We start from the raw sequence: 14,294 nt of genomic DNA on the forward strand, positions 1-14,294 counted from the left end.
GCTTAAATAAAATACATCCTACAATTGGGCCGTGATGGCACCGGAAATATAACAATATAATTACACAGTGAAGTTTTACAATTGACTGAATTCTAATTTTTTTCTATAAAGCTTCCACAGATACGTCACGTGACTATTCCCTAAACACGCCCTTCTCTTGCAATATACACATCAGCGCCGTTTCCGGTCACTGCTGGCCATGTTCCAACACTAGCACGCCCACCCCTGCGCCCCCCAACCGCACGCTCCCGCTCATCTGCGTCTCGGCTATCTGAAATGCTTCGGACACTGAGACAGACACTACACACTCGGAGCCTCGCACCCGTCGACGGGAACGTGCAACCGAGGGGTACAAAGGCGGAAGCGCAAGTACTGGGACGTGGCCCACACGTCGCAAACCAGAAACGGAAACAAAGTTGATAAGTGAAAAGTCGGAAGTCCCGCCTCCTCCGTGGCATATAGTCCATTGCCAATGGGGTATATGCCACGGAGGAGGCGGGACTTCCGGGTTTCATACATCAGCTTTGTTTCTGGTTCCTGTTTGCGACGTGTGGGCCGCATCCCAGTACTTGATCTTCCGCCTTTGTGCCCCTTCGGTTGCGACGGGTGCGAGTGTGTCAGTCTCAGTTGTCAGAAAGCTGAGACGCCCGACGGTTGGGGACACAGGGTGCAATTGTTGGAACACTGCCAGCAGGGGCCGGAAACGGCGCTGATGTGTGAAACCCGGAAGTTGGAAGGCCGAACATTCGGGCATTTCTGCTCTTTCCACAATGCAATGCTTCATTTCCTGGTGTATTTTTGTATGGCTTTTTCTTGTGACTAGCATACAAACCAGGCATATTGTTATAGTAGTCAAACATCGTTTTATCACGTTTTCAAATAAAAAATAATCCTCACAAATCAAATTACAACAATCCCAAATCCAATGCTTTTCAATGAGCGGAGAGCGACGTTTCACCAAGGAAAAATGCTGCATTCGAGGAAAGTGGGAAATCGGAATTATCCCACTCGGATTGGGTCAGTTCTGACCTCAAAGCATTTGAGGCAAATGTAAATACAAGACACAGGTTCAAGTGACACAACGTGATTTGGAAGGGCTGCGTTAACCAGAACAACTAAGAATTTATCTAAGAAGTACTGTTGCCTATGAAGTGCCAGACGTGTTGTTGTTTTTTTTCCAACTCAGCGACGGCTGGTACTCGGAAATCCCCCCTCTCTTACACTGGTGAATGCTTGCTAATGTGATCATACAAGTTTGTACAATCCAGATTTAACATGCATTGTGGGATGTGTGACGTCAACGTCTGGAGCTCCATAGCGTTGTGTCCACGTTTTTGCAGTCTCTCACTAGGCCACACCCCTTAACATTCTTGTGGACATACCAATAAGTGTGTACCTCCCATGTGTGCACACCCTAATCGAGTGGTAAACTGTGAGAAGAAAAAAGTTGCCATGTGTCAATTTCTTGTTCTAATAGTACCGAAACTGACCTGCTAGAGGCAGCATTGTGCCATATGGCATCCAAACCTCTGGAAAATACAAAGAAGAAAAAGAAGTTGTGAGTAGCATGGACATATATTTGAATGGACTAACAATGCTGCCTAATCGCCATGGAGCCCCCGGCAGCCATCTTACGTTGCCAGTCACTAAGCCCGTGTTGGTTTCTCTGCGGTTTCATTTTTTCGTTATTTTCTGCCTCTACGGTGAAAAAAACACCGTGTATGGCATACGATTGTACAAATAAGCCTAGGAGAAGCGCTACATGTACATTTCATTGCTAAGAATAATCCTTTTAGTTTTCTTTTATAAGGTATATCTCAGTTTCATCTGAATCATGTTGTCAGAACCATCAACAATCAAATGAAAGTAAAGCCCATCAGGAAAAAAAAATTGCTGCGAAATGTAAACCTAACCTCTGTGAGAGACAATTCATGATACGGAGGTAATATCTTTGGAATGGTCGATGCAAAAAGTAAAGTTTGTTTGTTGAGAGCTTGTAATTACTACACACAGGGATCCTAGCATAAAACACGCACTGATAACAATGTTTCCAGAGAATGAAGTAGCAGAAATTGTGAGTAACAGTGTCAACGTAAGATGGCTGCCCTCCGGCGTCCGTGCGAGAAGCCTATTGTTAGCATCAGGTGGCTATCATGCGTCGTTTCATGCCAGAATTGCGAAGTCCGTATCTCTGCCAAATTCAGTGTTGACACGTAAGGATTTGCCATTGTAAAGTTGAGCAGGTATAATATTGATGATTGCTGTTAAAAAAGTCAAATTCATTTTTTATTTATTTTTTTTATTATTATTTTTTTTTCTGGAGAGCTCAGTATTGTTCATTCGGTAATTTTACCGATTTGACATGTTATCATCATTGCTCTCTCTTTTTTAATTTTTTATTTTTATTTTTTTAATTATTTTGTATGTGGGTGAGTATGTGTATGTGCGTGTGTGCGTGCGTGTGAGTGTGTCAAATTCATTTTTAATATAACCGGAAATCGGTCCTTTGTGACTTTGCTCAAAAAAGGGAGAAATGGTCAAATTCTGCATTATCAGCATAAGTTTAGGCTATCAAGTTTCAGTGGTTTTGAATTTGCAATAACAAACATTCAGCTGTTTCCAGGTCAACATTTATGACTGTCAGTCCCGATCATTTTCAGCAGATTGGGAAGAAATAATCACCTTTAACACGCCTCATACTATACGCTAATCGCTCATCCAATAATCAGGCCTTTGCTGGTTTGACCAAAATGGACAGAAAATGCTCCGATTTGGCCTGTATGTGTGTAACCAGCCTTCCTGTAGTTTCTCATCTCAGTCTTTACGGCGATCAGAGGTGAAACTGTCACCTCGCTGGCTCCGCAGTGAGCCATATTCTTTACGGCCATAATGAGGAAGGGGTACACACACCCAGTAAAATGTGGATGCAGTAGCGGAACCACAGGGAGCAAAGAAGCCAAGCACAGCAAATGCCAATGATGGGAGAGGAGGGACTTTTTGTATTGCTTCTCTAGCTAATTAGAGAGGGGAAATGGGACAACGTTTTCTTCTGCTAAAAATATTGCTATTGTGATCATTTAAGAAGCTCTACAATTATAGTTGCATATATGTTCCATGATTAAAGTCCAGCTATGAGAAAATCTGCTGTGGAGGAGTGAAACAATAATCCTGATGCAACCACAATTTCTTTCATTGATATTAACTCATTCACTGCCATTGACGGCTATAGACGTCAAAAATTAATTTGAACTATTTCTATTAGTTTAACATTTTTTCCACTTTTGTTAACAAGAGTATGAAAACCTAGGAAAAAAAATACATTTAGAACAGATATAAATATTTGAGTTAACTAGTAAAGTCATGCGATTAATTACGATTAAAAATGGTAATCGCCTGACGCCCCTAAATTTTACTCATCTTTTATTAAAAAAAAATAAAAATAAAGATTATTAAAAAATTGAAAAAATAATTACAATTATTTTATTTTTATTTTTTCAATAAGAAAAGATTATTAAAAATTAGGGGTGTCAGGTGATTACAATTTTTAATCGTAATTAATTGCATGACTTTACTAGTTAACTCTAGATCATTGATTAATCATGAGTTAACTAGTGAAGTTATGCGATTAATTACGAAAAAAATTAATCGCCTGAGACCCCTAATTTTTAATAATCTTTTCTTTAAAAAAAAAGAAGTAATTTTATTTTTATTTTTTATTTGTCTTTAAAAAAAGAAGAAGAAAAAAGAAAAGATTATTAAAAATTAGGGGTGTCAGGCGATAATTTTTTTTTAATCGCATGACAAGTTAACTCAAAATTAATCACAAATTTTATATATGTTCTAAAATTTTTATACTCTTGTTAACAAAAATAGGAAAAAAACGTCAAACTAATGTATAAAAAACTAATAAAAATGTGTGTTAAATTCATTGAAGACTAGGAATTTCCATCAGTGTGAATATGAGTTTGAATTCTTATTTACCTGTACTGTTACTGTCGGGGGAACATAAATTTAATTTGCACCACAGACCACAGCCGAGTCACTTAAACACATTTTATGGGGAATAGATTCATGACAACATGAGGTATGACGACAACAATGAACCAACACAGACTGAAAGAAAGCGGGAAATGAACAAACAAGAAAATGAGGCACACCTGTCTGAGATGATTGGTTGGAGGGAGATGATTGGTGGACGCCAGGAACAGGGTTAAGGAGAACAGGTGAAGATGAATACCCAAAGAGTAGACAAGACATGAAAGAGAGACACAGAAAAACGTGACATAATATAAAACACAGCTAATTTTAAACTCTGTCAACAAAAACACAAATCACGATCTCCTGAATAGTTTTAGAGATGCAAGGACTATACCAGACATCAGCAATACGTTCCATGCTCTTGGCTGGCAACCAGTCCAAGGGTTAACCTACTCTGCCTCTCACCAAAAGTCAGCTGGGGTAAGCTTCAGCTAACCTGCCACTTAAATAATGACAAGCAAAATAGAAAATGGCTACTGAAGGATATTATAACATTTTAATACCTATTTTCATATATCGATTATTGTTACTGATCATGAACATTTAATTCTTCATTTTAAGTTTGTCAAAGTGTCTTGTGTCCTGAGCAGGGCACATGATGTTGACCTCGTATGTTCTGGGTTAAAGCTGGGACCATATTATTTAGTCTAGAAAAGTTCCTTCTCATCACTTTGTACGAAAACATATTTTCGCCCTTGCTATACACTGATTGGTCCAGAATTTCTTGTTTTATTTTGTACACGTACATTGTGGTCTTGAACAGAACTTGCTTTGCTTTTCCATTAGTCACGGTCATTGGTGCTTTTGGGTCAAATGATAAAGTGAGATTTTGTTATGAAGAAGAATATGAAAAGTGCCTTGAAAATATACATATTTTGGCTAGAGACGAATACAGCTGCAGCTTCGCTAAGAGTTCTGTTGTTTGACATGCCCTTCAACTGTATAACACATTTGCTCATTCATGAAGGGAGAGATATTCTGCTTGGAGACTGAATTGTAATAAAAGGCTGGCCCTTCGAAAGAAGGGTGTGCATTGTTGATCAAAACCTGTCGGAGTTTGATTCAATGGTGTAACAGGAGATCTCCTCTAAGAATTATCCTGCGCAGGAAACTCTGTTCATTTCTCATCTCACCAGTTGGTTTATTGGACACGCAAAAAGTTATGGATTAACTACACCCCTCAGTTGGTGATTTTAATATACCTTCTTCAGTTGGTGACCCTCCGACGGCAAGGCGTTTGACGGTTGTTGCGTTCGCGGACGGTTTGAATTCCTGGCGCCATATTAATTGAGGTAAGTGGAGATCTTATCCACGTTTGAGGAATTCTTTCTGTCTAGGAGCGCTCCGGCCGCCATGCGTTCTTGTAAGATAGCCAAATCAAGGGTGAGATTTGTGTGAGCAGAGGTAGAAGTTTAAGTTGTTTGGTTGTATGGAGTCAATAATTGTGGAATTTCCTACGGTATTTTAAGTATACATATTTGTGGTGCACATTGAATTGAATAGCGATCGCTAGTAAGTCAGTCTGGGAAACATTTTGTCTTTACAAATTTGTTTTTACAGACGATAGATACGTAGATAATTGATTTGAAGTCTATGTATATGAGATAAGAGATATATGAAGTTGAGAGTAAGTCAGTCTGGGAAACATTTTGTCTTTACAGATTTGTTTTTACAGACGATAGATACGTAGATAATTGATTTGAAGTCTATGTATATGAGATAAGAGATATAAGATGAAGTTGAGAGTAAGTCAGTCTGGGAAACATTTTTGTCTTTACAATTTTGTTTTTACAGACGATAGATACGTAGATAATTGATTTGAAGTCTGTGTATATGAGAGTAAGTCAGCTGGAGAAGCATTATTCTTTTACCAGCGTTAGATGTGTGGGCATTGGTTTTACGTCCATACATATTTAAGTTGAGAGAAGTCGGCTCAAAAAGCATCTTTGTCTTGATCCCTGCCTGATGCGCGGGAGAGACAAACACTTTGTTTTTATGAGTAATAGATTCTTGGGTAATTAGATACAAAGATCCTTGAATAAGTGTTGCCGATTAAAGCTGCGGGAGGATCGACTGCTTCATTTTCTAGGGACAAAGGACTCAACTTATAGGAAGTCAGATTGACATAAAACGGATTTAGTACGCCGTTTTAAGATTAATCGATAGGTCTATGAATAATTGGATATTGACATTTTTAGACAAGATATAAGAGATAAGATGTATTGACTCAACTCGTGGAAGTCGGGCTGACTAAAGCATATTTGATACGACGCTTTAGATCAAGCCAATAGGTCTATTGAATATTCGTGATTAAAATTCAAAGACAAAGAAACTGTTGAAGCTGGGGTAGCGCAGTTGACATCCGGATATTTATGTGTTGATATGTCGTACAAAACGACATGTCTTGTCTGTCCGTTGTGTATGCCGTCTGATCGGTGAAGAAACTCTAACGTTACGGTAAAATCTTAAAGGGACCGCGACGAGAACAGTTGATTAATTCTGTTATAAGTGAGACGTCACTTCATTTAAATATTAATACAACTGAACTATGATAATCTACAATATAATATAATACAAATCAATAAGCTATAAAATACCTGAGTTAATAATTAAGACGAAACATGGACACTCTATTTGAACTCAAAACACAGTGGTTTGACCCGAATGGGATTCCGTTGAGTTTAGATGGGATGACGCTGGATAAACAAATTGGAAACGCATGCGCTGTGGCTATAGGGATTTTACCTACAAAGGCTAAACGAGAAACAAAAAAAGAACTTTGCGACTGGATACAAGACGGCTGTAGAAAAGGTTATTTTCCGCCATTACAATCTGCAGTGTGTCTAATCTCTTTGATGAAGAGCGTTGAACTTGCATGTGTGAAAAAACGTCACGAACTAGATGAGCTGGTGCAACACACATCTGTAATTTCTTCGAGTGGAAGAAAAGCCAGAAATGATCGAAAGCTTGTTGACAAAATAATGAATAATGCTAGAATACTAGCTTTAGGTATTTTTGTGAAGTTATAACCATTTATATAACTAAATAATGATATAAGACTAAATGATTTGACCTGATATGACTTCCGCTAGTCGGAATTAAAGCTTCCGGATTAATCATACCGTTTAAATAATGACTTAAAATGTAATTAATATTGAACGACGGGACTTGATTATATTGTGAAAAAGGTTAGTTTATTCTAATAAGATATGGCATTTGTTCGATGGTTTTAATGACGGCAATTTAACTTTGAATGTGCGTACACGGCGACCGCCCGTTAATAATGTTATGAGTGTATGTAATTTTATATAGAGGAGAGTCCCGGACGTATCTTTAAGAAAAGTGTATTGAAAAAATGATGAATACTGAAATGTTGCTTTGCAAATAAAATAACTGTATAATACAAATTTATGTAATAAAACAAATTAAGCCGTTTAATAAGCGCTAAACGGGATAAATTAATTAGACGGTAAAATTACTAATAAAACTTCTAACGCTAAAACCCGCAATTGTCTGCGTTAAATAATTGAACGACATTATATAAATTGTTGCCGTAACTGATTTTATAAGCCCCTTACATAAATTTCTTAAGCACTAATGTTGAATACTTAAACTGGCTTCAAGAGTGCAAATACGTCATATTTAAAAATTATGTTTGCTATAAAACGAACGAATATTAATACACAAATAACATAGAGAGGTATAGTTTTAAGATATTATAAAATTTAGATGCATGTCTTATGCTTGTAGAGCATGGGTGGCTTTGACTGATTGTAGTTGCTATGACTCATTCCCTTTCTCGGGTTAAAAAATGCCAACAGCCATCAATCTTTGTAATGAGGTCAAATAAAATGTTTTTATAAAAGGTAATGTTAATTGTGTGATTGTTTTAGATTAAATAGTTTAGTCTCTACTCTTATTTTAATAATAATAATAATAATAACTAAAAACAAATAACTTGGATGGCAATTAATGTGGAATAATTCTTATATAGATGATTGTTTTTTCCCTTATGATTTTGTTTGTGCGCGAGAACATTGTTTAATAAATTTTAAATATCTTTTCAGAATCAGGAGACACACCCATTAAGGACAATTGGGGTCGTACCAAAGTGCCATGTTCCGGTCCTGGGGATGAAGTAATGTGTTAATTATAATTTAAAAGGAGTTTTTTATTTATTTTTTTTTTTTTTCTCCGACGTTTATAAATAGAAAGTAATTTTAATCTCTCCTGAATATATTTAACCTTTGAATTCGACATTTGAAGTCTCATTACAAACAGACTGGGGAAGCTATCTGGAAGAAACACATTTTTGACATAATCTGAGGTGCTATGTAATTAAAAATCATTCCTGCTTTGACGTTTGACCAAAGGCTGACTTTACGGGCTGCGGCCTCCATTGAGAAAACATTAATTGAAAACTACACACTTATTAATTAACTATATTTGTAAATTGTTAGAGTATATCTGTCCTATTTTATCCTAAGTATTATTTATGAAGGTATGCAAAACATATTAAATTAAATATTGTAAACCATAACAAATATTGACATATAATTAGCAATTATTTAAAATTGTAAACTTTCATTGTTTTAATTATTATTTTTTATTATTTTTTATTATTTTTATTTTTATTTAATTTTTTTAATAAAGGAAGTTTTTGGTTTTAATATTTACTGACATGTTATAACCTAAATACTGTTGGGGCAGATTTTAATGTTTTCAGTCGAGTGAGGATTATTGGTCAAGGGTCATTATTTCGGAACAAAGTCAACTGGCGGGACACAGACCTCTTTAAAAACCCCCACCCACAAAGAAACTGCAACTGCCACCACCATCAGAGGGGCGTGATGCAGCCATCATCACAAAACATCCTGCCAATACCTGATGGAGAGGGGAGGTTCCTGGCGCCACCTGTTGCAACAATGACTGTGCCATCATATACAAATGTGATAAAAGAAAAACTGCTCCACTGCCCAATGCACACAATGCTCCGCACGAACTGTCCTATGAAAAACTGCTCCATATGCTCTGCACAAGCGTCCTTAAAGCATTCCTGCGTCCAGAACTGTCCACTACGATGGTGACTCAACCCCACAAACAATGCTTTCCTTGAATTAGTGATACCGGGCCATATGATGTGATACTGACTGTTTACACTGCACTCTATTTTTGACAGATATAAGGTGATAACATCTACAGTAAAACATTTCGTAAATATAATGAACTGATTGACAACACTATATACACACAGATTTATTACATTTTAAAAACGTTTGATGTCTATTTTGATTTGATCTGATTTGTTTATCTCTGTCTATTTTGAAACAGTCAGCTTTTTGGACAAACATCAAAAAGGGGGACTAGCAAGCTTAATGGTAACATTAAAACTAAGGGCAACTTTATGTATTAATAATAATTGATGAATTGGCTGAAAACTGAGATTCTTTGTAAAATTCATTGGCATAAGCTACAATATTTTTATAGTACAAAAGATAATACAGGTAAATTTCGTCTGGTTTCAGAAATTGAAACAGCTAATATGAATACAGATAAGATACAATTTATTTCAATCTTAATTATTATATTTTACTTTTTAAGTTTGGTCTTCTAGTGTTTTCCCGAATTCTCTTTTGAAATTTAAATAGTTGCTTGGGACGCATTGTCGAATTTGCTGGTTAAATGTAAAATTTTCCCCTCTTTCTAAACAAAAAGCAAGCAAAATTTATTTACTGCAAAACTTTATATATTAGTCTGAAAGAGTCTCTAAAGCGATTTTTTTTCAGATGGGGGAATTATTGGTTGGTCTGGGTATATCGTCGCGAAGGACACAAACAGTCCATGTTAAATAAATAAATTTAAAATTAAAAGTTAGTCTTAATGCGATAATTATAGATAGTCCGTGAGAATGAATTTTACAGGAGGACAATTGGGGATTTCCTTGACCATGGAGAAGGAGTAAGTTTTGGCAGGGACGGCGAAAATAAGGTGAATATGTTCCATTTCTATTTCTATTTTTCCCTTGGGGCCCTGGGGTTAGATGTTATTTTTTGATTTTATTTGTTGACGAAAGTTGCATTTATTTAATGGCTGGAAGCACATCCATGCTATATCTATAACAATAAATATTATAAAACATTCCAATAATTATTACATTCTGTAAACAAAATTGGCCTCGTCAGATTTGAACTGGCTAAAGATTTTCATTTTTTGCATTTAAGAATGTGCTCAGGTCATTAAAGTCAGCCAAAGGCTGGATCCTAATTAAATGTCACAACAAACAGAATTTTTTCCCACAGGAGAGGCCTACAGAACTTTACTAACATTTACTAACCCCTAACTAATAACACTACCAAAATGCTCTTTCAAAAAGAAGGGATGTGAATAAATGTTTATTAGTGACTAAATGAAAATATTTTGCACCCAGATAAGGTGATGAAAAGGTCAAACTAGTCCAGTCCACGGGGCACCTGGTTCCACATCTTGCCTATTAGACCAGCCGGAGGTCCGCCTTCTACTCAACCCCCACCTTCAGGAGCCAGCCACCACCGGGAATCAACAGAGAAACCACTGCACCTGCCATCTGACGAATCAACAGAGAGACCAGCCAGCTGTTCCAGTGACCAGATGTGCCAGCCGAGAGGCCATTCAACTGCTTCCAGTGTCAGCTAACGAGCTGAGGAATTACTACATGAAGATTGAGTTTCGCTGAGGACGTCTTTCGAATGGAAACAGGAGGAATGTGTCCCTTTTTCCAGGGCATTCCACAAAGAATGAGTCACAACTTGGGAAGATAAAATCCCGGTGACCGATTTTTGCACCCCTGGCAGTTGGAGAGAGGCAGAAGGACCCTCTTCACAAAAAGGCTCTGTTCAACCTTCTGCTGATGCTGCTCAAGGAACCTGAGTGCACCATCCACACAAGAAAATAAAGAAAGTGACGACTGTTTAAAAAAAAAAAAAAAAAAATCACAAGATGGCTGCTTCGAAGAGACAATGCGTCTTCAATTGCGTCTGCATTACGACACTCTTTCTTATACTGACTGTTATGCCAATTTTGTGTTTTTGGGATCCCCTAACCACATCTATAAACGCAACCACAAAAATTCGGGCTAAGCGAGACATGAACTCTCCACACATTCCCTGGGTTATATCCAAAACGTATGATGACTCAGTCACGGTGACAGTTGCCCCAAACACAAACACCTCTGTCAAAATTCCCATTACGTCATTAAAAGGATTTAGAGGATGGGAAGAGACAAGGGGAGGAATATGGGTGAAATATTGGTGGTATTTGACAGGAAATGTTGCGCAACTAGATTGGGGTACTTTTATAACCATCCAAAGTGGACAATATTGGCCACCGGGAAAAAGCAAGGAGGCTGTTTTCTTTTCTAAAAGGACAACACTGCGTAAAATGGGAGGTCAACTAGAATTAACCTTTTCCATTCCCGACGGGAATATACGACCAGCTAATGTAACTCTGTACAACACCTCCTGTTTTGGATTACTGTTATGGGCATGGTCCCACGGCGTTGACCCACGTTTTCCTATTCTAATCTGTGTAAATAAGACTATGAGTAAGCTAGACCAACCAAAAATGACTAAATACTCAATGGAGAATGGGGTAAAAGCTGTAAGTGTACCGATTGATGGTGTAATTGAATGGTTTAGGGTTACTACAGGAGTGTCCAAAAGCAGCAACAATTGGCTATTGCTAGCACACGAGGCAACACACGCCTCTGGTAAGGAGTGTGTAGTATGTGTGGGACCACGACCTTTATTGAGAGTAATCCCGGCTAAAATCGAGGAACAATGTATAATGGAAATTATGAATAAAACTGCCCCAAATGCCAAATGCTCTCAATGGGATAAGATATATCCACTAGTGAATTTGCAGACAACTAAACCAATATTTTCAAAGGAAATTGCAGATGGTAATTTTTCATGTATTAAAATGACAGGTACCGGAGAACAATTGGGAGAACTAGATCACATTTCACACTGCACTACAATAATAAATGTGGGTCAAAAATTCAAGCCGCAATCAAGGGCTGACATTTGGTGGTGGTGTGGGCATAATCAGATATTTGACAAGTTGCCTTGGGATGGCAAAGGATATTGTGCTCTCATCACCCTTCTTCTGCCAGTACAACTTTTTCCCACCTCGGTTGATAACCTTTTACAAATGATTGACACTTGGGAACCACAATCTTCTCCTCCTTTCCATAGAATTAAACGATCTTCTTGGCAACAGGAAAATGTCCCCACCTACATTGATGCAATTGGAGTGCCGAGAGGTGTGCCAAATGAATACAAATTGACTAATCAAATAACTTCAGGATTTGAATCCCTAATTTGTTGGTGGTGTACCATTAACAAAAATGTAGACAGAATTAATTATGTGCATTACAATGTACAAAGACTAGGAAATTGGACTCAATCTGGATTTGAAGCTGTACATGGCCAATTGGCTGCCACATCTTTGATGGCTTTTCAGAACCGAATTGCACTTGATATGCTATTGGCAGAAAAAGGGGGAGTTTGCTCAATGTTCGCAGATCAATGTTGTACCTTCATTCCTAATAATACCGCACCGGATGGTACTTTAACTATTGCAATTAAGGGACTCCGGACACTTAATAGAAAGATGAATGAACACTCGGGTATAGACACTTCGCTATGGGATAATTGGATGACTGTATTTGGCCGCTACAAAACCTTAATTTCCACAATTTTGATATCAATTGCTGTATTTACGGCTCTAATAACAATATGCGGATGTTGTTGTATACCCTGTATTCGTTCCCTTTGCGAGAAAATTATTTCTGCCGCAATTGAAAAACAGGACGTACGAAATAAGTCTTCTTACATGATGATGGAGGCTATTACTTCCTCAGCCCGGCCTGCTGCAACATCCGATGTAGATCCCGCTGGAATCTTTGTGTAAAATGTTTAAATATTTAGTTATTGGGCTTAGTGTTTACGTAAGCCCAAAAGGGGGACTGAAGGATATTATAACATTTTAATACCTATTTTCATATATCGATTATTGTTACTGATCATGAACATTTAATTCTTCATTTTAAGTTTGTCAAAGTGTCTTGTGTCCTGAGCAGGGCACATGATGTTGACCTCGTATGTTCTGGGTTAAAGCTGGGACCATATTATTTAGTCTAGAAAAGTTCCTTCTCATCACTTTGTACGAAAACATATTTTCGCCCTTGCTATACACTGATTGGTCCAGAATTTCTTGTTTTATTTTGTACACGTACATTGTGGTCTTGAACAGAACTTGCTTTGCTTTTCCATTAGTCACGGTCATTGGTGCTTTTGGGTCAAATGATAAAGTGAGATTTTGTTATGAAGAAGAATATGAAAAGTGCCTTGAAAATATACATATTTTGGCTAGAGACGAATACAGCTGCAGCTTCGCTAAGAGTTCTGTTGTTTGACATGCCCTTCAACTGTATAACACATTTGCTCATTCATGAAGGGAGAGATATTCTGCTTGGAGACTGAATTGTAATAAAAGGCTGGCCCTTCGAAAGAAGGGTGTGCATTGTTGATCAAAACCTGTCGGAGTTTGATTCAATGGTGTAACAGGAGATCTCCTCTAAGAATTATCCTGCGCAGGAAACTCTGTTCATTTCTCATCTCACCAGTTGGTTTATTGGACACGCAAAAAGTTATGGATTAACTACACCCCTCAGTTGGTGATTTTAATATACCTTCTTCACTACCCAAAGAGATAAAATTAGATATGATGAGACCCCGTTGTACTGTTTACGTTGCAAACAAATGGAGTTCTTTGTGCATTCTGCGGTGAAAAACGATGTCCGAGAGACTATAAAGCACACAAAGTTTTGTGTATGGCACACTGAGCCGAGCAGCATGAAAGTATTCTGCCTTCCCGATGCCGCCATCAGCACCATGGACAGCAGCCAAGCTTACTGCCGGTGTCTGCGGAAGAGCGAGCAAGAGGCTTTACAGCCACATGAGGCCAATTACACTTGTTCTATTATGGTAGAAAGGCTTAAGTTGAGAAAGTGTTTAAGACCACAGAAGTTAGTGCAGACTGTGAACCAGCGCCAAGGAAGCTGGCCAGATGAGAAATTGTGGGGGCCGATGACGGAACGAGTCCTGAGGGTGTTTTAAGAAGCTCCTCCTGTGTGTCTAGTAGTCTCAGTATGTGCTTTCATGATACCGTGGCTGGATTTATACTGGTTCAATTCTGATTTGATGCATACATATCAA

General features: G+C 37.8%; 1 long non-coding RNA gene across 1 annotated transcript; it reads left to right on the plus strand.

Moving 5' to 3' along the window:
- The first annotated feature begins 4,509 nt into the window (after positions 1-4,509).
- On the plus strand, positions 4,510-13,612 carry LOC144044885 (uncharacterized). Its single transcript, XR_013291380.1, has 2 exons — positions 4,510-6,849; positions 10,466-13,612. It is a non-coding gene; the product is annotated as an uncharacterized LOC144044885 (long non-coding RNA).
- The last annotated feature ends 682 nt before the right edge of the window (positions 13,613-14,294 follow it).

Source organism: Vanacampus margaritifer, chromosome 2 (genome assembly GCF_051991255.1).
Source record: "Vanacampus margaritifer isolate UIUO_Vmar chromosome 2, RoL_Vmar_1.0, whole genome shotgun sequence".
Taxonomy (NCBI): domain Eukaryota; kingdom Metazoa; phylum Chordata; class Actinopteri; order Syngnathiformes; family Syngnathidae; genus Vanacampus; species Vanacampus margaritifer.